At 36.6% G+C, this 25357-nt stretch overlaps 1 protein-coding gene across 8 annotated transcripts in view; it reads right to left on the bottom strand.

Moving 5' to 3' along the window:
* The window catches only part of norpA (no receptor potential A), a 699095-nt gene that overhangs the window by 657064 nt on the left and 16674 nt on the right, over positions 1-25357 (bottom strand). Inside the window, exon 1 of one of the 8 annotated variants that reach the window (XM_067124210.1) lies at positions 10892-10950. The exons of the other annotated variants lie outside the window; for them this stretch is intronic. The gene's annotated coding sequence lies outside the window, so the exon portion shown is untranslated. Of the gene's footprint in view, positions 1-10891; positions 10951-25357 lie in introns of those variants that run through there. 8 annotated transcript variants of the gene reach the window in all.

The following is a 25357-nucleotide window of genomic DNA, read 5'->3' as shown; positions in this document are numbered from 1 at the left end:
AAGAGGGTGTGGGGTAACCTCATCCTCTTAAGACTTCCTAAGACAGCGAGGGGCTATACCCTTTCAGCGCTACCACGACAAAGGGGAAAAGGCATATGGTTTGGGAAAAAATATACAGTATATATACATATATATATATATATATATATATATATATATATAATATATATATATATATATATATATATATATATATATATATATATATATATATATATATATATATATATATATATATATATATATATATATATATATATATATATATATATATATATATATATATATATATATATATATATATATATATATATATATATATAGAGAGAGAGAGAGAGAGAGAGAGAGAGAGAGAGAGAGAGAGAGAGATAGATAGATAGATACAGCCTTTGACTGGACAACTCTGAACTTTTTTCTAAATAATTCACTGGCTTACATGCAATAGTGAATTACCGACGCTATGGAAATTTGAGAAACAAATGGTTGCGGGTTTCTTCGGACAATCGCATGATTTTTGCAAAGGGGGAGACACTGATATTTAATGTTTTAAGATTGCAAACCTCCGACAAGGTCGAGCAATCCACACGCCGAAATACCTTTTCTCCTCTAACGTTACTTTCCTAATCCCACAAACTCATCACTTGTTGCCAGTCACAAGGTTCGTAAGGCAGTCAGATTTTCGTGAACTTTCGCGATATGTTTGTGTGTGTGATTCTGCTCAAGACAGATAAACAATTTTAACCCCAAACCTCATAGCCTCAGCGGTGGGAACAAGGTTACATTGAAATTACCTTATATCATATATTGTGCCTTTTGTCTCTTCTTTCAATTCATACCTCTGCGTTAAACATATTTACAGGTGCGAAATTAGTCGCAATATCAATTTTACTGTATAATATTTTAGTACGCGCAACGTTCTTCTCTCTCTCTCTCTCTCTCTCTCTCTCTCTCTCTCTCTCTCTCTCTCTCTCTCTCGATAAAACCTCTTGATAAAAAAAGTGAGTGAAAACTGAATTTTGGACTCGATGAGCTCTTAAATTAGCTGAGGCCGCAGGTAAGGAAAACGAATTTCAGAGGGGCAAAATGAGGTGAACTAACAGCGCTATTAATAAAGCAAGTTAACATCACTGTGGCAATTGGCAGGTATCAGTACTGCAAGTACTTATACTATTTACTCCGTTTTGTTTCCTCAAATATTCTATAATCGACAAGACCCCTTTTTACTGAAAGGAACAAAAATATTTTTTCCTTGTTACCGAGGGAAAGTGCTGAAATATTCAAAACACAAACAATTATGGATAAACATTAGTCTCAACACTAATCATAAACCTAATACCCGTGTTTGTAGCAAACAAAACCCATCGGTGTATTGGATTCAGTGTTCAGTCCGCTGAAACAATAAACCATGCAGGTACGAAATCAAACTTGAGCATCGCCAGTGGTTCTAATTTCCAGTCATGAACTATTCATTGGGATCAAAATAAGCTGAGGCCACATTTTACACATTCAGAGCTAACTGGAAACCTACTTAAATCTGTTATAAAACTAGTGAACTCTGAGGGCACTAAGGCACCATGAGATACACAATTTGTCTCACAGATTTTAGTATCAAGGGAATCTTAGCATAGGAGGCCTAGTTATGGAGGCAACCAAGGAAGATCATTGTGAGTAAAAGTCTGAAAGCTGCACATCTGCGTCACCCTTCGGCAGAATTTCCCCCTTGTTTTGAAATCGGAAAGAGACAATGAGATGTTTTCTACTATGCCTCTTTCCTCCAGAGACGAACGAATCAATACCAGACCTAGAGAGACCTGTATTTCCTAGTTGTGACCAGCGAACAACTGCAATAATTTATACAGTTATCTCACATATTTGATAACCACAACCAAGTGTTGCATGATTCATAAATGATTTCTAGCACAATTTTATAAGTGATTTGCATCACAATTTTCGATAAGTCTTGTTTAAGCGATTACAGGTTTAACGTGTTTTGTTTAACCTTCACCATTATTATTATTATCATTATTATTATTATTATTATTATTATTATTATTATTATTATTATTATTCCGAAGATGAACCTTATTCATATGGAACAAGCTCACAGGGGTCATTGACTTGAAATTCAAGCTTCCAAATTATATGACGTTCATTTGAAAAAAGCTACAGAGGGTAATACGAAATTCAGAAAAGAGAAAATAATATAATAAATAAATAAATAAATAAAAAATAAAAAAGTAAGTAAAATGCAAGGAGAATGGCATTAGGATAGTAATGCATTGCATCTTTGCTCGAACTTTTGAGGTTTCTTCTTCGGGAGACTGTTCCGCAGTCCAGCGGTGGGAAGAATAAAGGACCTCTGGAACTGTGAAGTTCGACAACGAGGTACACTTACTGCATACTGGTGCTGCTGTTCAGCGAATCTGGTTGCTCTCGCCAGGAAAAGGGGATCAGGGACCAATTGTGAACATGAAAGACCTCTGTTAAAATACAACTATGGAAAACTGACAAACAAGAGACCATCCGTCGATGGTCTATCTAAAAGAGATAAATCTCTGGCAGAAGCAGACGTCCACACCGGAGAACAGTATTTTAGTAAAGGAAGGACAAATGACCTAAAACAGGCTGCACTGATTTTATCACTTTTATAAACATATGACGCCTTACGTACAATACCTAACTTCCATGCAGCATTTGCTGAAACTTTCGTTAAATGTTTCTCAAAAGTTGGAGGTGAGTCAAAAGTTACACCAAGTATAATTAAAGCTTCGGATTTATTCAGCAGTTCCATCCACTAGAAGGGGAGGATGAGGATAAAATCTGTACGAGATCTACTATTCAATAGTGTTTCCGTTTTACTGGAGTTCAGCCTCATACCCCACCGACTACACCATTCACTGTTCCGGTCCATGTCCCGATTAAGGCTGAGGGCAGCTTCATTTCTCATAAGTGGAGACCTTACTACACCCACAAGTGTTGCATCATCGGCATACTGAACAATCTTGTCTTCCAGGCCAACAACCATATCACTTGTATACACTAAAATAACAGTGGACCAAGAACAAAACCCTGTGAAACTCGACACAACAGGTTGTGGTTCGCTAAGGATCCAATTAACAGCAACTAGCTGCTGCCTACCTGCAAGGAAATCTTGAAGTAAATCTAAAACATATCCACCCACTCCAAGATTCTGAAGTTTATAAGTAGGTACCTTATGATTTACAAAACTGAAAGTAGCACTAAAATCTGCTTGAATTATTCTACACTCAAAAATCCTGATCAAGGTTCTTTGCAAATGGCATGTCCATTCTAAAAAAGCACCACAGGCACCTAACTGCTTCCTATATGAATACGGGCTTTCAACTCACAAGTATGTGAAATCCTTTGGATTTCACATACTTGTACAGGAGCTTAAAAATATGTTTTTCTGCAAATTTGGAGAACACAAGGAGAGTATAAATTGGCCTGTAGTTACTGCAGTCTGCAGATATACTGGTCTTTGGAGCAGGCACTTTATTACTGAGCGTGTGCTCATTAATAAAGATACTATGTCAACCTAAAAATCTATAGAATATATTAATCTTGGGAGACAACAGACTAGAAACCTTTTTAAAACACAAATGGAAGAAGCCATCACGATTTTTCTCCATCCAAACCATCAAGATTATCAAGAATTTTCTTACCGTCCGTAGAGCGAAATGCAAATTTTGTAAGAAGTAGTTCAGGATGACAAGTATCAGGGAGAGGGACATCCTCAGCTGATAGCTTAGCTTCAAAAGCTCGATGAAGCAGTTCAGCCTTTTCCTTAGGGACAGTAACCAATCTACCACCACCTGTTAGTAGTGATGGAATAGAAGGCGAGCCTGATGAAAAGACAGAAGATTCCAATGTGGTTCACCACCCATGAGGCTGAGTAATTCATTCAAGTTTCCTCTGTAAAGAATTTTTGTCATTTCTCTCAGCCATATGGCAAATTCTATTTGCAGCACAGGGAGACTCAACAAAAATGGTGAAATTTCCATATGAACGATTTCGTCTCGATGCTTTGAATTTGGTCTGTCTGTCATGGTAAGCTCGTTTACATGTATCATCACACCATGGCTTGTCATTTGTCATAATCTTGATGACCTTTCTAGGGGCATACCTTACTAAAACAGCCATCAGCATTTAACTTCTTGGGATCTGGATCTGATATAGCATCTGAAATATTAAGTGCCTGACAAGCTTCAATTATGCGATTCCAGCTGGCTCTAGATTTCAAAAAGACCGTTTTTCCAAGGTGGCATTAGGAATATCCTGATTGACAGATATGTCCATCTAAATGTCACAATGGTCAGAAGTGCCTATTTACTCAACACCTTGGACTTCACGACAGCTGGAACATCTGTGAGTATGAGGTCTAATCTGTTACCAGAAACAGACATTTTTTGGGCTGAAAAATATGAATTATGGCATCCAGGATTATTGTGGTGCAATCAGTGTTGTATGAGTCTAAAATTTTATAAGTGACATTTAACAGTGCTTCAAATCCTTGGATTTAACGCGTTAAATCCATGCTCATTTTTTTTAAACACTCCAACTAATATAGGATAGAACATGAACTTTACGCCAAAGGCCAAGAGCTGGGACCGATGAGATCATTCACTGCTGAAAATGAAATTGACAGAAAGGTTTGAAAGGTGTAACAGGAGGATACCCCGCAGTTGCATTATGAAACAACTGTTACGAGAGGGTGGAAAGTAAAATGAAAGAAAGAGATTATGAACGGAGGTACAGTAAAAGGAATGAAAGGGGTTATAGCTAGTGCGAAGGGACGTTCAGAGAACCTTAAGTAATGTCTACAGTACATCGCATGAGGTGCACTGACGGCGCTACCCTCCTACGAGGTCTCAAAAGTAGGCTATCCATTGTGCTTAAAAATTCCCTATGCCTGGGGAGTTGTTGGCATGGTTGCTATATGCTCGAGATGTTTTCTTCTTTCTGTTTCGAGAATTTTGCAGTTCCATCTGACAGTCAGCAGGAAGTTTTAATAAACACACCTATATCATTACAGCCTACATAAAGCTGCGTGTAGTTATTTTTTCTTATAGCAAAAATCGATTTTTCATGTCATCATCGTAAAACTTTTATATCAGGACATGTCTTACACGCTTCATTTCAATCTGGAATGTAAGTTATCATCAATATTGTCTACGGCTCTGGAATTGATGCAATCAACTCGCCGTTCTGATCGCCAACAAGTCTACTTCGTTGAACCAGCAAGATATCACACTGACCAATTTTGGAGAACTTTTGATCCATATAGTATAATACACGTTTAAATATACATACATTCATACATACATACATATCACACATATATACAATATATAATTATATATGTATATATATATATATATATATATATATATATACTGTATATACACATACACACAAACGAAACGTCTTTTATGCATCGACGAGAGGATTAACTCGAAGGTGATAATCATCTAAATAGGGAAAACGCTGGGAATAGCGAGGAACGCTATTGAGTCAATAGACAAGAGAGGCATAGACGCCACCCTGTCTGAAGACACGATGATGATGATAATGATGAATCTCTCCAATCTGTACTACAAACGGTCAAGGGCTAGAGAGGGATGGAGTCATCCACTGAGGACAGATTGAACATCGACTAGACAAAGGGGCCCTGTTTTGGCGGAGGGAGGCATAATAGGTAAAGGAGCGAGAGCGCGTTTTGACAATAAAGGCGAAAACTGGAGCGAGAGAGAAACCTGAAAGAAGTACAATTCCTGCAGCAAATAAAGGTTGCCGCGGTTTCCATTAGCTGTATTAAGTGAAAAGCTTTCAGTAATACGAAACTTAATCAATCCCATCCTCCCAGACAGCGACTTACTTTAAAGGTTTTTACCTAACCATTCTTCATTTAGGACTCAAAACTGTTAACTACCTACGTACTTTAGCAGTTCCCGCATTTTATGGTCTCTTCTTGTTTGCCTGTCAGTCTAGTGGTGAAGTTTTTATGATAAAACAGATGACATGCACTGCACTACTTCGTATTACTAAGAAAAATGTTTTGCAAAGGGAAAATTCTGAACCGCCATAACTGGATTCATCACCTAGATTTTCACATTTATTTTACTATTTACCTGTGTCAGGTAAAATTCCAGGCTAGAGTGCAAAGTTAAAAATAAAAAAAAAAGGCTTTTAGTATCAAACCTTTAGTATCAAATTCAAAGGTCCAGGTTTCGTTACCATTAGGCTGTCAGATTACCTTATACCCTTTTTTTTAACTACTCCGCTTAACATCTATCATATTCTGTTGCATACATACATTATATATAAATATAATATACTGTATATATATATATATATATATATATATATATATATATATATATATATATATATATATATATATATATATATATATATGTGTATGTATGTGTACTGACTGCTAAATATATACTGGTACATTAATTATGTGTTCGATTAAGTAAAAAAAAACTCTAGCAACAAAATGATAACTGAGGTGGCGACTCACTGCATACTTGTCATCTGGGCGGGAGTCATCAGTTGCTCACCTCCACCCAGACTCTGTTCTGCATTTCTCTCAAATTTTGGCAGTTTCTTTTTTTACTCGCACCTTTGCCTATTGTTATCGCGTTTCCTTATTTTCTCGTTATTTACTTGCATCATCGAGGTTCCTAACTGCCTCAAATCATCAATTCAGTACTAGGTCACAATTAAGTAATTTTAAATACAACTTTTTCTCAAAGAATCGTACTTTTCCTTTGGGACGTCTCTTGTTCCATTTTGGCCACTTTCTTTTTTTTTTCTCTTAAAAGAAAAAAAAAAATGAAAGTTGTGTCAACTAAAATTACAGTCAATATCCTCGACATGCTGTGGCATTTTGCGCGGTAGAAGTGAAGACTCATGAAAAGAGAAAGACATCGAGGACTTTTGACTTGAGTAAACAAATGCAACAACAAAAGAAGACGGAACACTTCATGGAAGACAGAGACCCTGATTGTTGTCACTTCATCGGGAAAATCAGCTGGCGGTGCAAGACACTGAAGGAAAACTGGACGCAATAAACACGTGATGATTTTGGATTGTAGTATCAATAAAAAATAAATATGGAGATAAAGAATTAAAGATGTCTTCAAAATTCTGGAAAAATATAAGGCAGCCAAATGATAAAGAAAGACGACATAAATGAACAGCAAGAAAGAGCAGTCACAGACATCAGGAAAATTCCAATAATGACGCGGCGTGTGAAGGGAAACGTCCCCAGAAAAACTAGCGAATTTGCACCTCAACTTGGAAGTTACGAGAGAGAGTTAGTATGAACACTTAAGGGAGTTATTTTAACCGGGGATATTATCGCTTTCGCTTCACCCTTTGAGATTTCAGCTGTCTTCTACTTACGAACCATTAATTTTTTATCTTTTTAAATAGAAGAAAGAGAAAAAAAGGAGAGGTAAGTAAGAGATGAAGACGAAGCAAAGAAGAGAAGAAGAAGACAGATACTGAACGGACATACAGTAGATGTATTGTATATACTCGGTGCGGGTAAGGCAACATTCTGCTGAAGCCTTTTTAGTTCATTTCAGCGGAATAAGTCTAAAGTCAGCCTTGGAAGATATTGCAAAGTATTACCTTGACAGATGGAACAGCAGAACGGAAACAATGCTGCAGTTGCATGGCGACTTGCAGAAAATTGCAATGGTTGTTGTACGGTCATCAAACAAACATTCCAACAGCAAATGTGCAAATGCTAGTTCCTGTGCTTTCAAGCCTTACAAATATAACATAGCTTCTTTTTATGTTTCTATTCAGTTTCAGTACTGTTTGCCGTTTCACTTCTGGTGCAAATTCACTCGTTTTCGTACGGGATTATTTTGATGAGATTGTCTGATAAAATTAGATATTTCCATTTCACCATATACCCATACTCCTACTTCATAATTGACTTTTGTAAAACATTATGATGCTATTTTCCTGAGGTTTAATGTTGCAGTCACAGCGCTTACTTCTACACACACACACACACACACACACACACAGGCGCCCGCGCGCGCACAGAGAGAGAGAGAGAGAGAGAGAGAGAGAGAGAGAGAGAGAGAGAGAGAGAGAGAGCTATGTGGCACAGTAAGCAGGTCTTCCCCGCTGAAATTTGTTTCTTTTGCCACAACTATAACCTGCAGCCTTCTTTCCTCATTTAGCAGTGCTGTCGCTGACATTCAGATATATAACTGTAACTGTAATTTTCAAGAAAGATAATCATGAATGATTAGCAAAACGGTTATCGGCCTAAGCCTTAAACTCAGATCACATATCTTACGTAGCGTTCTCAATAAGTAGTATGTATGACCATAGCCCAAGTTTCTTTTCATGTCGCTTGTTGAAAATGTTACACACATGGCTTTAGAGAGAAAAAATAATTTCGGATAATTGAGGCACAAGATGAAGGAAATACGATAACACTAATAGCTGGCTTTGTTTAGGGGTGTTGGTGAGGCATGCACACATTAAAAAGGTTGGAGTCCTATCAAACAAAATTTACAAGCAGCAGTCAGGCCGGGTGGAAGGAGGAGGCGGGGAGAATACCCTAAACCTCCCGGAGAAAGTGCCTTTAGATAACAGACGAGGTAGGTGCCTTCCAGCCAACCACTATACTGGACTACAATACAAATACTACCGGCGCCTGCATCCCACACACGCCCCTCCCTACCTTCCTACTATGCTCATGCCCTAAGATACCTGGACGTGGTTACTTCACCTCAACCCAAACATTCTCCTGACAACGTTTTTACCTTGCCTTCGTGCCAGGTGTTCACCCTTTTTTCTACATCCAGTCAACCCGTATCCACCAGCCGAACAAACCTCTAGCATTTCATTTTCGTGTTATTTATTAAACAACTGCTTGGTCATGCATAGCTTTCGTAGTAGTATAAAACCAACAATGGTGTAATTTCACAGATATTCTATTTTTCAGGTTCAGCTAAATTTGTTCAAATCAAGACAGTATCGTGTAATTTATTCTACTGCGGGGCTCATGTGCCCTCTAAAAATACGAAAATGTTTGCATAAACTAAATTCCAAGCCACGGCGGATGTCTCCGTATGTTTTCCTAAGGCCACGCATTCGAAGAAGGTCACAGATTCTTCTGCAACTCTCTGGAGAATATTAGCCGTGTCTTGGCTTTCAGCCTGGCACAGTTCCCACCCACCTGATTGTTATTCATTCCCCCAACACGAAGTCAGTACAAAACCTAATATCAGATAGCCCATCAAACTACTGCTCTTTATAAAAGTCCTCCCTTAGATCTTAGATCATCTTAATCCAGAAATCCTTTTGAAACCGTCTTTAACTATTTTTTTTAAACGACGTAGGTCAAATTCTCCTTTGCAATCACTTACTGTGCAAACCCTGCAATAAAATCGCCTCCTTAATTCCAATGTGATCGTGCGAGAGTACGTTCAAACGATACTCTCAACCCATCAGGGCCACTTATTCCATCACTAAATCAGCCCAGCCCAAGGTTTTAGACATGGTTACAATTGACTCCATGCTGTACTCAGCCATTACTTCAAGTTATCATCGATTTGGAGGTGTCAGACAAACTTATTTTTTTCCTTTCGATTTTTACAACCCGAGCGTATTTATATAGCTTCTTAAAACAACAAGTATTTCCTAAAATTTGTTACAAAGTAACAAATTTTAATACATACTTGGCATCACGGTCAAGACGTGTATACCGGTTATGTACGACTGACCAGTTTCAGTCGTACTGTTACTACCTATTTCTCCTAATAAATATTCACTGTTGAATATCAACAGAGAGAAGGAACAGACTGAAATGATCCCTGAGTCAGACAACACAAGTCAACAGAATGTGGCGGTAACTTTGTTATACTCGTTACCTCAGGAATGTGAGATTTCTGCTTTTAAATTCCTTCACTAAATTATGTAGGTCGGGATAACAATAACAATTAGGTTTCAGCTGTATCTGTTCTCATGAACCGATACAATTCGGTATCGACATTGCATAAAACAAATGCACTTAAATGACGATATCATTGCAGAATAAGACTGAATAATAGAAGCAACTGCAAGGTAAGAGGGTTTTGAAGGAGTCGGGCGACAATGTGTTTTTAGCAATCTGGACCGTGTGAAACACCAATACTTGAACGCAACATATTTCCCATTTCTTTTGTTCATTTTCAAAATTGAAGCTTTCTACGAAAAGTCAACAACTGTTTAATCAAACAACTATTTAATCTAATAACTGATATATATATATATATATATATATATATATATATATATATATATATATATATATATATATATATATATATATATATATATATATACACACACATATATATATATATATATATATATATATATATATATATATATATATGTGTGAGTGAGTGAGTAGGTTTCAATTATGTCATAAATATAAATGTGTTTTTTGCATTCTCACATGCCATGATAGATATCGGTGTCACTGTGTCTTTTACAAAAAAAATCTTGGGCACATCACCAACAGCTAGGGTTTCTCGTTTCTTCTGTCAGTATCAATTTTGTCTGTAATTCATCCATTCTTTATTACCTTTCATGTTTCGATTTCGTTGGTTTGTTTCTTGATCATCATCATTATAGGGTTTACCATTTATCATAATTATCATGCACGCTCAATATAAGTTTCCCTCCCTTTGTGTCTTGCCTCCCTGGGGCTCATTCACGGGCACTGAGCTGTCTGGAGAGGAGAGAAGAGGAAAGAAGAAGAAAAGGCGGCGGTAGAAATGATGGAGTAAACAGAGCATCGCGCCTCACATTCCGGACGCTTGCCAACAAACTGTTCATATTTCCTTACCTATCACCCGCCACCGCCCAGCACTAAGCATCTTCTTTAAGCCACACGACTCAAGTCCACGTACCTGTAGGGGATGGGAAATATATATAGGTAAGAATTTTCACTTTACATCACCTTAATATCTTAATGCTTATCATAAATTGGATTTGACTTGTATAATACAGAACAAAGGAAATCAGAATGATCAGTGTACAGTTTGATATCCGTATGGCCATTCTATAATAATGGATTGTATTTCGCACAATTCAAGTTGATGTTCCCCATTCTGGTACCTACTTTTGCTTTTCCACTGCATTTTACTCATTCTTAAAATTGACCATCACGATGAACCACCATATTTTTGTCATTCACCAATTGTTATAATTACAACAACAATTGTAGCAACTAAGAATCTGTGAATAACCTCCTACAGTGATTTATCTTTAGTACAAAATGATGAAGTAGTTTACGTTAAACTTCTGCTAAATCAAATCAGTCAGAACTTAATCAATAAAATATTTAACATATCAAATGCTCAGCCAGTTCTACAAGATTACCTTAACAAGGTATTAATGTGAATGAAAATAACCACAAAATTATGTTACTGTTAGTTCAAAAATTTCATGGCGATTGATTTGCCAGTTGCTGATACTATAATGTAAATGAGTTCTTAGCAAGAATGTGCACCTCTGGAATTAGCTAGTAAGGATCACTTAAAGCAAACAGCAGAAGGGAAAATAAACGAACTTTCACAATGAAAGAGAACATCGTAACGCATCAGCACTTTTTCTGGCTAGATATTTTCCCAGCGGAGAGTTATTTGATTCGAATACCCCTAGCCCAGGGTTCTTAACCTTTTTCTCCAATTCCCCACTTTTCAGAATATTTCCCACCAAAGCCCATTGACAAATTCGAGTAGCCAATGAGATTGTTCCTGTGCATAAACAATACGACACCGGGGCAGGCAAAACGTTTGAATGAAAACACTACATTTCACCTCAGTTTTTCGTGATAAAATAGGAATGGGAAATCGCAATGAAACTGCGAACATCAAAGATTTCCTTTCTTTTGTGCTTAACATCTTGTGCCCTATTATTCATTCTATAAAAACAATTAAAAAATATAATCTGAATTGAGACGCAGCACTTCTGAAGGTACTTAACACCATCAAAATTAGTCTTCTGTTCAGCGTCCAGAGCCATAGCATGAAAACACTTCGTCAGCCCAGCAGTGCTACTGTATTACCAAAGCACAAGACACAAGACGAACGCCATCTGCAGTTTTTCATTCAAAACTATGTGAAAGCTAATAAAAAACGGACAATAAGGTAAGATTACCGTCTGACATATAGAATTTACTACAGCATTAAGCACTTCTTTATAATTCCCATTTCCCAGCTTGACCAATTCACAGTGTAATTATATCAAGCGATATCATATTTAAAAATGCTTTCAAGTCATAGGCAAGGGAAAAGTTATCCCAGTGTTCACATATGACATTGCATTTGACCCACTTTTTTCATTCATGTGCTCCTAAGGCAAGGTACGGCTGGCGAAAGAAGAAACGATATTCGGCACATCACAACGTTACAACCAAGCAATTTGGATTTTAAGTGGATCTGCTTCCTGCCTGCCTACTTTCTGTCTTCTAAACTGTTTTCCCTTTGTTACACTGATTGTGAAATTGAGCAGTTTGGCTGAAACATGTTCAGTAAGGATTCTATTTTCTTGTTCCTGCGCTTTGCTATCTTGCAGAGCTTAGGCTGGCTCTCAGGTCTAGGTTGGCTGAAAAATAGCCTCTGTAAATTAATTATCTATAGCAAAATTTTAAGGAGCCAAGCTACGAATGCAGACACTTCTGGCTGCTATAGTTCTTTCAAGCTTGCCATCACCGCAGATGTGAACAGAGTCTCAGTGTTTATTTTAAGAATTTCGAGGTGGTATGCTGTACCACCTTTTGGCTTCTATCGCTAAATTCGACAGACTGGTGTCATATTTTCATGACACTTCATATTTGTCATTTTTCAAGAACGCTATTCACTGAACTACATGTAAAAAGAGCTTTTAGTCTTCCTTTACATCAAAAACCTTATTCAGCAGCAACAATGACAAAAATAATAACAAAGATCATAAAAAACGAAATAAAACTGTGGAACACAGCTGGGAAACGCGAGAAGTTGGAACATTTCAGAACGCTCTGCTCTCACTCGTGTTCTGTGCGAGAAATGAAGTTCGAACCCCCTCCGCATAAGACTTTCCCGAAAAGTATTGGGATCTCTCTCTCTCTCTCTCTCTCTCTCTCTCTCTCTCTCTCTCTCTCTCTCTCTCTCTGCATCAGATCATACGTGTACACGTATTTCCCGTCATGGAAGCAAAACTGGAGAAAAACACTCCACGGAGTGACTACGAACCATTCCAGATGGCTACAGGATATATATGACACAAGCTACATTCCTAAATATTTAGTGAACATCAACATCGCACTGGCATTGGATTCATCAAAACAAAAATTGATAGGAAATGTTCTATGAAAAATAGTCATCGGCAACGAAACTGATATATATGCCTTGACTGTACCTCTGCGAATAATAATGCAAATCTTCAAATAGGGAGTGATGCACCAGCACCTCAGCTTTTTATATACTTGGAGGATCTGACGTTCTGATAAGTTACAAGGACCATACAATCTACACTTGAACAATTTGATAATATCCCACCACTACAACAGATGCCAAGCAAAAAAATCAATAATTCAGATGATATCTCGAGGGTCGGGTAAGCTGAGGAGATACTGTATTCCTGCATGTATTCAGAATGTTAAGTTGTTAGGTCTTGCGCACTCGGCCATAACACTTGAAATACGTTGGATTACGTCAGTAAAGAAGGACCGCAACGTAATACCTTTCAAGTCGATATACCATAAATATCTAATTCTGCAAAACATAGAAATAAAGTTTTGAAAATACTGTTTCTAAAACAACGCTAATATATAATATAAAATGTTACTTAATCTTTTTTTTTGTCATCTAGTAGGCTTCTTTATCGTGTGATTAAGAAAGAAATGAGAATATTCACATTTTACTATACAGGTCCTTTGGAAGATGGAACAATTTTCAAAATGTGAAACTTATTGCAAATCACTGGATCAAAAAACGCTCCCATATTCACATGTGACTCATTAAAAGACATCTTTCCAAGTTTTGGTGCTCAATTGTTAGAGGGATAAGCTTTGCCTGGTTGAACAACCTTCCTTGCGTGCAATAAGAATATAAGTGATATTTCCTTTTTTTAGTAACATTTATGTTATCGAAGTTTTCTATTGCGAGTCCTTACTTGAAATAGTCCATTTTTTCCGTCGACTCTACAAACACACACACACACACAGCAAAATGCCTTTTGCTACTGTTCAGTAGTGTTGCTGAAGCAGCTCTCAGAAAAATTATGAGTCACTTTGAACGAGAACATACGTACCTTACCGGTAACAGTAATAAACTCTTCAGAGCAATGACTGTAATCACTTCCCTTTTGGAAAACTTTCGATGAACATTCAATACATCGTAATGACATCATTACGGTGGCTCCAACATATTTTATGGACTAAGAATATTTTCCTAATCTCCTAACAAACACTCGCTTACATGTAGGCTAAGTCAGTAGGGGAGAATCATGAATGATAAAAAGGGGAAGGTGGTGTGAGAGACAAGAGAAGAGCAGGTGATTCTTTTCCCAGAATCACTCTTGATAAAAATGGTACAATATCCAGTTGCACGCCAACGCCATTAGATTTTCCTAAAATCATCATTACAGTTAAAAGTAATATCATGAATCAGATGATCAATGACTTAAAATATATTGACATTACTGGGTATGGCATTACAATCGAATTATAATGCCATACCCATAAAAACAGCCATAGGCCTATTGCCTATACTCTATCTATCTAGTCCATTTATAATTTAACTTCATATCAGTATCAAGGACCAATAATATCTATTATTATTATTGCTGTTGTACATACAGAACATAGTATATATATTTAGAGACATATATATATACTGTATATATATATATATATATATATATATATATATATATATATATATATACGAAAGGATAACAGTAAAGACTAACGAACGACAAATAAATCGGCACAACATAAAAAGCATTGCTGAGGCAATGGTGAATGGCACTTTCAAGAAGTATTACAACCTCTAATAAATCGAACACTCGGGCATCAATAATACTGCAGGGAGGCAGCCCGACGCAAATGAATGAATCTAGACTCACCCACTGTTACTGCTGTCTAATGCAGTGAGGTGGAAATGATATCACAAGTCCCTTGACAGGCAGACTGACTATCAAGAGGAAAATGACTGGATTCAAGTCAACTTCAGAAGGGCTTCATTAAAACTTTTTTAGGACCCTCAGGGTCTCAGAGGGGTGGGAAGTGGCTTGCAATCAGCACTTAAACCATCTTCAGGAATAGGATCAGTATTTTTTCATTTCAGCTCACGTAGAAGAAAAAATTATTCGAAAACTATACTTTGAAAGTGTTCTAACATTGGAGGACAGAACAAAAGATATCGTTGAAAAAGGTGATGAGAAAACCTCCACCTGGATCTTTACCTAAATGTCAAGGTTGGTTTTGTCTCGAACGAAGAGCAAATTAAATTTAGCTAATGATATTGACTCGAGTGACAGGTATCAGGAAGACGAACGTTCACTGAAGCCTGTTTAGCTTTAAATCTTACACACTGAGGCTGGTACACAGTTCTTCGTCATTAACTAATAATGGAGGAATAACATATGCCCCAGAGGTCATTGACCCACAAACAAAGCAGGGTTACTTTATCCTGTTTTATTGTAAATAATATCTTAATCTCTCTCACCAAATCTGTATACACTATTTACCTCCTGAAGACTTTCAACAAGAACTAAGTCATTCACCCTCCAGTTTTTGTTTCCATAAAATGAACATTGAACTTGGCTTGTGAATCTTTGTGTGCTTTCTTCATGGATCATCAAAAGTTGAGCAATAGTACGGATTTGGATGGATTTCCTTGAAATAGAATTAACTGCAATATTTCACGCTCATTTCTTTTATGTATACGCTGGCATTTAACATTAATTCCAGATATTCCTTATCAAATTCTACTGCATGTTCATAATTGCACGGCAAACAGTAATAACCTTAGCCGTGTATGCCATAAATTTTGAGGCTTATTTAGAGCCAAGAAATAATAACTGAAACACACACACGCTTATATTTATATATAAATATATATATATATATATATATATATATATATATATATATATATATATATATATATATATATGTATGTATGTATAATGGCGGTTATAATGGAGACGTTATTATTAAAGATTTCACTTGTTAAGATTTTACATTAGTAGACGAATAACAAGTAAAAAAAATGAGCAGTTTCTGTACAGCAACTACAGCGTATAATCAAGGCCACCGAAAACAGACCTATCTGCCGCGGCCCCTGAAACTTTAACCACGGCCCGGTGGTGGCCTATCCTATATCGTTGTCAGAAGCACGAATACGGCTAACTCTAACCTTAAATAAAATAAAAACTACTAAGGCTAGAGGGCTCCAATTTGGTATGTTTGATGATTGGAGGGTGGATGATCAACAGACCAATTTGCAGCCCTCTAGCCTAAGTAGTTTTTAAGATCTGAGGGCGGACAGAAAAAAGTGCGGACGGGCAGACAAAGACGGCACAATAGTTTTCTTTGACAAAAAACTAAAAAGTGATTTGATAACCTGCAGACATCTCTCCCGTTGGTTCTGGCACCGGGGCTTAATGGTGTTTTGTACCTTATGAGCAACACTACGAAGTCAGCGGCTTCCAGCGATCCATCAGTGAAGGCTCTTATGTCGTCCCGATCAACTCCACCAGACGAATCACCAGATGTTTTTATATCTAACTCAACGATCCGTTAACATAATATGATAATACTGAATGGACAAGGGATCGACAGAGTGAAAAACACGCCAAACAATGCCTAGTTTTGGCATCTGTTTAGCAAAAGGACAGAGTCCTATATAAACGAGCTGGAAAGAAAGAGAGAGAGAGAGAGAGAGAGAGAGAGAGAGAGAGAGAGAGAGGAGGAAGTACAGTTACGTTCGGGGAGACAGAAGCAGTGTGAGAAGTGAAATTAGTGCGCCAAAGAAGGACAGAGTCCAGTTTATGGATTTCGATGAAATTCGTGAACATGTCTCCCAAAGACAGAGTTCAGTTGTTAACTTAGTAGAATTCACGGCGTCTCCCAAAAGTCTTGGTACCGTTACCCATAAAGAAACAGGTGGAAGAGGAATTATTATAACTTTTTAAGACTCCATTAATTGTATAATAAGAAAAAACACGATTTATTTCAACACCGAACAAACTAAACTATTTTAAGACAGCTGACATCTGAGCACGATCAAGGTGAGCTCAAGAGATAGCTACAGAGCAACCAAGTTTGTTCCTACAAATGTGAAAACCCACAGAGCAACAAATATAGCTTTTCCAACACTAAATACCTACTACATATGTACATATTAATATATGTATATATATATATATATATAGATATATATATATATATATATATATATATATATATATAGTGTGTGTGTGTGTTTGCCATTGCTCTGGTAAACGTCTCCTCTCGTACACTTAGTGCGAAGAAATTTCTCAGGTGCAATCATATGTAACACCTGCAACTTGGCTGCGTCTCGGACCGAAGACTGTCAGCATTTATCACCGAAATATATATACCCCCTGAAATATGCTTAAGTACAGAACATGCAATATTTAAAATGCATCCACAACAAATACGACCGTAAAAATCGCCTACTCCCAGATCATATTAACTACGCTAGTAATGTTAATATTTCGTGAGCAATTCAAGGACTATATGATTGCGTATTCATATGTATACAGTACATATGAATACGCAATCATATAATCCGTTAAACTCATCCTGAAAAACAGGTGTGAGTTATCCCGGACGATTCGTGCAGGTGTTCTTCAATAAGTGTGCGCAGCTGTTTCCACTTTTCTCTCTCTCTCTCTCTCTCTCTCTCAGTTAGATTCCCAAACCGAATGAGGAAGGAACAGAACAGAACAGTTTTACAAAAAACCTAGTTTGCTTACTTCTGTGACTGGCAGCTAGTTTACTGTGTGGGCTGCATCTGAGAGAGAGAGAGAGAGAGAGAGAGAGAGAGAGAGAGAGAGAGAGAGAGGGGATAACAGACGTAATAGACTAATATATATACCACCACTTAACTGAAAAAAACGAAGGATTTCGGAGAGGTAATACTCACCCCTCAGTGTGAAACCATTCGTAAGACACCCACGTATTCTCTCCTATCACAGTATTGCTTCCACCCTAATACGCAGATCAGAGCTAGACAGACTACGGGATCATTTTCAGTTTTAAAGGATATCCGAAACAGATATAAACCTCCTGAGACGCAGTCGCTTTGAAAGATCCTTCAGCTGTCAATAACAAGGTGCTGTGTGTGTTTGATGTGTTATCAAATAAAATCAAACGGAGAACTCAAGAGAGCAGTAGGCGTCCTATAATAATATTGAAAACAATATTTCTTATTTGTAAAAGAAGCTGATGCCACAAAGCACAACGTCACCGTCAAAAACATAAACAACATTGAATATATGACCAGAAAGTATTTCGGCCAACAGGGAAACGCTAAGGAAACAGAAAGAGCTGTCTCTTAAAATTCCCCAAAATTCAAACGAAGAAGAATAATAATCCTTCCGAAAACAGACAGACTTCTCTTTATGACGTCAGACGCAAACTTTTGTTTATTGTAGAAGACGCCTCCAGCCTTTGTTTACAGGTACAGCAAACAAATACGCGCAGCCTCCGGGGCAAGAGGACAGCCGCTCTCTTATCACTCTCCCGGCGGAGCAGTAGTCTTCTTTTTGTGTCAGCTGTGCGTAATGAAGACTATTTCTTTCTCGTTCACTCGAATTTCTCATCCCGTTATCTTTGTGAGTTCGACAGGCTTCCTGTTAACGGTATCTCATATCGTCGGTCACTAACCCATGTTTTCTCTCATATAATATGTAGCCCACACACACACACACACACACACACACACACATATATATATATATATATATATATATATATATATATATATATATATATATATATATATATATATATATATATATATATATATAAATATGTATATAATATATATATATAATATATATATATATATATATATATATATATATACATATATATGCATTTGTAAATATGTATATATATGCATACAATATATATAATAATATACACACTCATATATATAGAATACATTTAGTATATATATATATATATATATATATATATATATATATATATATATATATATATATATACATTTAATATATATATATATATATATATATATATATACATATATTTATAAAATATGATTAAAATATTTATATAACAAATATATATATAGTTAGTTATAAATGATATATAACATATATAAACAAATACGTAACATATACATATATGTATATACATATGTATGTATTTATGTATAAACGTATACATTTGCAGAACTAAAAACACAGAAAATCACGAAAAAATAAACGTCATGCGCTGAACCATACCACTGAACTGAAAACTTAATTGAAATTATCTGTAGAATGCTATTTTCTCAGAGGTGACTCATGCTGAAAAAGGAAGAACCAGACACTTAGCTGGCAACTAAGATGATCCAAAAAAATATTTGATCTGTGTTGACTAAGGAAACAAAAGTGAAATCATCACAGAAAAATATATTTCTAAGTTATCACCCATTTGCATCCGGTGAAGATCTTGACTCTTCACGATTGCTAACAAGCTACGGAGAGAGAGAGAGAGAGAGAGAGAGAGAGAGAGAGAGAGAGAGAGAGAGAGAGAAATTCATTTGCTGGAATCACTCATCAGTACCATATCAGAAATTAAGAGTGAGCTTTACCTCCCTTCACAAGAACGACATGTTAACAGCTCTTCGTTAATAAACAGGGACGAAGAAGATATGGAAAGCAACAAATGAGAAACTATTCTATGCAGCATAAAGATGCAAACTTCGGCAAAGAACTGTACACGAGGTACCTGACACGTTCTTTCAGATTACTGAAAAGCGAATCGTAACGTCCTTTCTAGAGCAAGACAAACAAGGAAAATAAATACTACATACATACATACATAGCCTGCATACACAAATAATTATTGAACGTGAAAAATAAGGAAAAGGTAACATAACAAGAAGCTAAAATAAATTACTTGAGAAAAGCAGACAACATATTATATACCGCAAAATGAAAAACTAAAAATTCAGCCTGGAAAAGAGAGAAAAAATCCATCTTTGGTCATTCCTGACACGGTATCAGCTATAACTTTCATGGGGTTCAATATAACGCCGGCTAATAAGGAACTTCCCTTATTACTCGCCTTCTCCAACAAGATTAGCAAGCTAATGCCTCACTGAGCCCTGGGCCGGTATATGCAAACACTGCAGGACATATATATCACATCAAAAGCTATTCGAGTAGGAGAACTTAAAGTTCGAAAACGAACAAGATTCGCTGATGGCGCTAAGGACAAGGTTCCCAAAGGACAGAAATACGCTAATGTAACGAAAGCCTCCAAATCAAGGAGTTTAGTAAAACATAACGATGACTGGATGCTTTGCTGACAAAATAAATTGTCGTCACAGCACCCCCCGAGACCATCATGGAAAAGGGCACAAATTAGTATTGAATAAAAATAATGCGTAATCAGTTATAATACTTAAATGCTCCAGATTTCATTTCACGCTAGGAAAAATAAAACATGGTCAATGTGGATTTACACTGGAAACCATTAAGCAATGAACATGACACGACCGTAATAGTCTATTAGCAACGATGTGGTTTCATAAAGTTCAAAATAAATAAACTTGGGTCGTAGGAAATTAAGTTTCTCAGTACTTAGGCACGCTGGTAATGAATTTAATTTGAATCAAGTAACAGCGTGTGGAACTTGGGAGAGTTAAGACACCAACAACTTTACATTTCTAAGTCTCTCTCAATTCTGTAGCAATCGGGCAAAAAACAGTAGTATGCTGGCCATTATTTATTGGTATGACGACAATAGCAGAGAGAGAGAGAGAGACCACCTTAAAAAATAACAGACCCTAAAAAATTATTTCCGTTATATAACCTTTATGTCGGTGCTGAGCTAAAACAACGGGATTAGTTCTTTGAATATGGAAGTACTAAGTCAAAGAAATAATAGAAAATGAAAACGAAATACCAGGTCACAAAAACACACGTTCTGTTTTTTTTTTTTTTTTTTTTTGCATCCCGCTGACAACACAAGATCAAATAATCAACACGGGTGGCAAAATTGCAATTGCGTACGATCTTTCTTACGTGACAGCCTCAATACGATCAAATCTGATTTTAATCTTCCAACCAGTGACAAAATGTTGGATACGTGGCGCTAAAAGTTTGTCAGCAACATGCTCAAAAATGCCATAACGTGTTCAGCCGACAGCTTGAAGGAGCAAGTTTGAGGTATCTAAATGTGTCGGTTCTGAACTTGAGCGCTCCAAAACAACGAGATGTAGAACACATCCGGCAGAAACGGGACCAAACACACAAAAAATGCCTACCAGGGGACTCGTAAACATGAACCTTTCATCACAGTAAAGGTGCAGTCACACTAAGCTACATGCACATGTTTTAAAGTACGAAGGCAAAATACTTTTTTTCCAGAGAAGATTGATACAAGTTATGATCGTGATAAAGATCAAATAAAAACAACTGTGCATAAACATGTCGCCTTGTAAATTACCAAATGAAAATTCTGCGCGCAACAAACATGGAAGCGATGCACTCATAAAGATGCGAAAATGAGGCAATTCTGCGGTGTTCATGAGCGTGCTATTTGTTCTTCATTTACAGTTTAAATAAAAGGCTCAATTCTTTAAAGATGAAGTGCTAAAACTTATCTGTTAATATTTAAATATTTACTACCTTGACTGCCACCCTTAAATTAAATGTCCTATGAGTGTTCCAGAGGAGGCAAGAAGGTAGAGACGAAGACATAAATATGCTGTAACCCCTGAACCTCAATATACTCATTATGAAATTGCATCAATATAAATACCCCCACAAGGAACGTGGCAAGTACACAGATAACGACAATAACACCGCCATCATCACGCACTAAAAACGTCAACAATAATGCCAACCACGACAAAAACAAAGCGCCTTGCAAAAGGCACAAATAAAGTCGACCGACTGTTTTTAGCTCTGGATGACATCTAGTGGCAACGACCTAGAACCCTTGCCTAGTGTTCCAGATGACTCGGCCTCCAGAAATAAGCTCGCACCTGAAATGTCTGTCAATTAGGTAGCTTCACCAACCATTACATCAATGTCACTTGTAACAATGAAACGAAACGAAGTAAAATTTACCTTAAGTTTCTGAAAATAAAAAATTAATTGGTAATGAGAGAGAGAGAGAGAGAGAGAGAGAGAGAGAGAGAGAGAGAGAGAGAGAGAGAGAGAGAGAGAGGTCTCATACTGGTAAAGAGATAAAGCAAATATATGTGTGCATTGTATATGTACACTATTATGGAGTGACTTCATACAAAACAAGCAAGTGGAAAGTGAGAGTTGAACAGAAGGAAGGCCAAGGCTGGCTAAGGTACACGAAAAGCTACGCGTCTGTCGTCGCTAATCACGATCCAAGCCTTCCCTCACCTGAGCTTTCTACCTGCACGTCCGTCGAGGCGCTCTAGCCCATTCTTTTATATTTTGTCATTGTTGTTGTTTGTTGCCGAAGGAAAAAGAAAAAGAGAGAAACAGCCAGGAGTGAGCCCATACGACAAACAATGGTACAACACCAACATCTGTGAGTTTATTGATCATTGGCGCTCATACTCTCCGGCTCCAAGCTAAGCTGCATAACTACTGCTGGGACATGTTCCGAGACCAAATATTGCTGGTCAATTTCACGCTTCCTCCAGAAAGCTCGTGGTGCACATCCGCCATGGGTGTATGACGCAGAATTTCAATTTCACGGCTTTAATGGGGATTTCAGGTACTTTATGCTAGTGGTCATAAACATACCATATAAAAAGCAATGTGTATGTACACACTGAATCCACATTGCCTGTGTAACAACGATGGTCCGCGGGTTATGAACTCAACGTACAGACTTACTGTCATCCAAAACGGTGCAAGTCTCTTTCTCACCACTGGCCCCTAAATGGGTATGAAAAATGAAAAACCTTGGACTGATCTTTGGGACGGAATGCAACGTCTACGTCTCTGCCCTATCTTCAGGGTACACTCATTGTAATAACAACAATAATATTCATCATTCCAAGGAAACAAGCCCACAATATTCACATCGCAGATGTAACACAGAAAGGTACCAGAGTACACACCGATAACAACAGACAAGAAAAGAGAGCCCTGACAAAACTGGGCGCATCTGTAACATTTCTCACGCGAGTACCACTGCAGTCTCATTCTCCCAGCCATGACGTTAATTCCTGTAGAACAGTAAATACAGGTCCCATTTTAGTCTTCAAGCAAGAACATTCTTTGTCAAAATATCATCACAAATATAATTGCGAGATGAATCATTCGCCTGAATCACAACGAAAAGCACGCACCCATACTTTTGTAAAATAAAGAAAAATTAATATATTTTCATATCCGTGGACATAATCATTAGTCTAAAATACAATCCCATAAAAACAACTGAAAAATTCCAAAGAATAACCTAAACAGAATAGTCAAAGAAGTACGGTAGGTTAATTCAACGAAGCCAAGCTAATAACATATTTAATACAGTAGCCTACTTGAATATTTTTCTTTGTATATTCATAAAGCGCTTTAAAAATACGGTCCTTTTATGAGGGTGCAAAATATTCGAGACATTTTATTCCTAATAAAGAACACTGAAGACCTGACAAAAGTACAAAAACAAACACTCACATTTTATACATACATAAATATGCATACATACATACATACATACATATATATATATATACGTATGTATGTAAGTATATATGTATATGTATATATATACATATGTATATATATATATATATATATATATGATCTATATATGCAGAAATTTATTTCTGTAAAATACATGGTCATGTGTTCATTATTTCCATCATATCTCACGGTGAAGGAGTAATTCGAATGAAGTGCTAGCGACTGACACTCTGAAGGGTCGGGAAGTTGGGTAAAATTCGTTGGTATGTCAAGCTTAAGAAGCCTGGCCGGGAAAAACCTCTGGTAAGGAGTACATAGGTTCCAACTTCTTTTATGACCTTGGTTGGTCAGCCACTACTGCCTCAACCTGTTACTCGGGAGACCGAGGTTCATTCCCTGTGTGAGGCAGAAATTTATTTCTGTGAAACATGTGCTCATGTGTTCATTATTTCCATATATATTTATTTGTATATATACATGTTAGTTTTCGTTTATTCTAAACTGTGAAATTTGTGTCAAATTATCCTTTAGAACCTTTGTCTTTAATGAATTTTTTGTGCTTGCCTATAAATTTTGGATGCTCTTTCCTATATGTAGAACTAACGTAGCTCTAACGAAAGCCAAGCAACAGAACAGCAGTTTGTTTTTATCCCTTACAACAGCTTCGAAGACAAGAAGAAATAGAAACTGAAGTGTTTACCAGACAGGTATGGATGCCGCATATGCATTAACTGTTGATATATATATATATATATATATATATATATATATATATATATATATATATATATATATATATATATATATATATATTATATATATATTGTATATTATACATACAAATATATATAATACATATATTTAATAAATTATATATATGTATATACATAAATATGTACACATGTATATTTATGTCTGTATTATAAATATACATAAATATATGCATATGTATACATACAGATAAACAGACAAATAGATAGATATGAATCTACAAGCTCGTTGATATTTACAAACCACAACGTTTATAAATAATGAGTGTTTCTAAAAGCTATGTATGAGCACTTTCTTAATCTAATCTTTCTCTCTCTCAAACGGAGTCTGTGTGGATGAGATAACAACTTTCAAATATAATTTAACGATGGCTAAGAAAAGAAATAATTAAAAGTGTATTTGCGGTGCAGCGAGGATCGTTATATCTGACAGAGGGGCTATGTACTTAACAATGTTTCCCACCCACCGGAATGAAAACCTTTTTTCATATTTTCCTTTGACGGCTGTTATTTTTACATTAAAATTCAGGGTAATAACACTCTGGTACGGCATTTCATTTTAATGAGCGTATATATCGTAAATGGCAATTACAATTCCACCAGCTCTTTCAAAAGCTAAATTTCCAACGAGACAAGCAATGGAAAAAAGGCAATGTGTCTTTTGCTTGTTT

This window comes from Macrobrachium rosenbergii, chromosome 22, assembly GCF_040412425.1.
Source record: "Macrobrachium rosenbergii isolate ZJJX-2024 chromosome 22, ASM4041242v1, whole genome shotgun sequence".
Taxonomy (NCBI): domain Eukaryota; kingdom Metazoa; phylum Arthropoda; class Malacostraca; order Decapoda; family Palaemonidae; genus Macrobrachium; species Macrobrachium rosenbergii.
The sequence above is the reverse complement of the archived record's forward strand: the minus strand, read 5'-3'. Positions and strand labels throughout refer to the sequence as shown.